This window comes from Vicugna pacos, chromosome 4, assembly GCF_048564905.1.
Source record: "Vicugna pacos chromosome 4, VicPac4, whole genome shotgun sequence".
Lineage (NCBI taxonomy): Eukaryota > Metazoa > Chordata > Mammalia > Artiodactyla > Camelidae > Vicugna > Vicugna pacos.
The window spans coordinates 11,128,598-11,130,852 of record NC_132990.1 but is presented as its reverse complement, the minus strand read 5'-3'; the positions used below and the strand labels follow the sequence as shown (position 1 = coordinate 11,130,852).

At 38.3% G+C, this 2,255-nt stretch overlaps 1 non-coding gene across 1 annotated transcript; it reads left to right on the top strand.

Annotated features, from left to right (window-relative positions):
• The first annotated feature begins 466 nt into the window (after positions 1–466).
• Positions 467–538, top strand: TRNAT-GGU (transfer RNA threonine (anticodon GGU)). The gene has a single exon. It is a non-coding gene; the product is annotated as a tRNA-Thr (tRNA).
• The last annotated feature ends 1,717 nt before the right edge of the window (positions 539–2,255 follow it).

Sequence of the window (2,255 nt, the reverse complement as noted above, 5' to 3'; positions counted from 1 at the left end):
GAGTGAAGCTGAAAATTTCTTAACTTCCATTATTTGACATTTTGTATGAAAATAAGGTGTCTTATCACTAAGAAAACTTAAATTATATTGTATCCCTGTATTGGTATGTTACTGTGATCTTAAAATTGTGATTTTTTGGCAAGCTAACTTGAGTTTACTTTAATTAGATTCAGAGAATATTATTTCAGTAATAATTTTCTATTTTGAAAAGGTTACCTTTAATTGGAAACAGGAAAATAACTAATTGAAATAATATACTGATCACCTAAAGATGTTAAATGATAACATCTCATGCAATGAACATGATTTTGTTAAAAACAAAAAAGTGACCTTGTAAAATTCGGAGCCATTTCGAGTAAAAGGGGTTTGACAACATACCTACAAAATGGTTATTACAGATTCTTCCAAGTAATAGATTCATGATATAGAAGGGGCACAATTCTGTACACAGGACAGAATGGGGGTGAGGGGTATAGCTCAGTGGTAGAGCGCATGCTTGGTGTGCATGAAGTTCTGGGTTCAATCCCCAGTGCCTGTGTTAAGGGAAAAAAATTAAAACTTTTGTTCTTCAAAGGCATCATTAAGCAAATGACAATGCAAGTTGCATGTTGGTCCAATGTCTAATCATGAACTTTAAATAAATATATAGAGAGAGATGTACTAAGATATAAATAACTCAAATAAATCAATATAAGAAAGATAGAACTCAACTGAAAACAAATTATTTTGAATATATATTTACAAAAGAATGAATAGCCAGTAAATGCATGTAAAGATGTTTAACATCATTAGTCATTGGGAAAATTCAAATTCAAGTCAGAAAAGGGTAATTTTGCTTCTCAGCCAGAATGGCTGAAACTAAAAAGATAAAATTTAAGGTTTTATCAATGTTGTGAAAAATCTGCAGCCCTTATTTTCACATTTAAAATGGAAATATAAAATGATACAACCCCTTTGGGAATCATGTTCACAGGAGTTCTCTGATAAAGTTAAACAAAGTCCTGCCCAATAGTCTAGCAATTCCATTACAGGTATTCACCCAAAAGAAAACATGTGTTTACAAAAAGGCATGCCCAAGAATGTACACGCAGCTTCTGTTAGTTTTCTATCAGTCTGTAACAAATGACCCAAAGTTGAGCAGATTTAAATATCTTCCAATTATTATCTCATAGTTCTAAAGATCAGGGGATGGATAGGCATGACTGGGCTCTCTCAAAGGCTTACAAGGCTGAAATCAAGGTCTTGGCCAGGTTACTTTATGGAGTATCTGGGAATGACTACTGTGTCAGATTCATTCAGGTTGTTGACAGATCTCAGGTTTACGCAGCTACAGGACAGAGACCCACCCCCAATCCCAACCTCACCCTACCTCCCCACCAAATTTCCTTGCAGGTTGTCATCCAAGGGCTTCGTTCAGCTCCTGGTGTCTACTCTTTGGTCTCTGCATGTCGTTCTTTCCACTTCAAGCTTCAACAGGGCATCAAATTTTTCTTGGAAAGTCTCTGACTTGTCTTCTGCAAGCAGATGGCATAATCTCTTTGCTTGAAAAGTATTGTGTTATTACATTAGGCCCAAGCAGATAATCTCTGATCAAGTTAATTCAAGGTCCACAGGTGAGTCACCTTGATGACATCTGCAAATTCCTCTCATCGTGTAATCTTACATAATCATGGCCATGCTATGCCATCATTTTCATAATCCCTGGGATTAGAGTGACCCAAGGCATTTTAGAATCCTGCCTACTACACAGCTTTATTTTTATTTATTTATTTTTTATTTAAAAATTTTTAAACACATCCACCTCCCATGGGCCAACACGGAGCCGCTCTTCCTCCTCACCCTCTGACCTTTGACAGTAGGCACCCCACCACCCCTACTTTCAAGCCCCCTTCCCCATCCACAGACCAATTTAAAGGCAGCTATTTACAACCCCTTCCCAAGCTTTGCTGTTCAGGGGCTCAAGAAGGGTGAGAACCTAGTGGCGAGCAAAGAATCCACAGGTCTCAAATCCAGGGAATAAAGCCCTGGAGGCGGAGGCAGGAGAGACGAGGACGCATCGCTGTTAGGCTCGCGCAGGCGCAGCAGCAGCCAAGCAGTGCGGCATCTTGCGGTCAACACAGTTTAATTTTTAATCGCCCCGAACTAGAAACAAAACAAATGGCCTGAAGCCACTGTTTAGAATTTTGTTATGGTAGCATACCAGTTTTAAGCACCAAATTCTGTTTCAGTTATTCACTGTTTCCGAACAACAACAA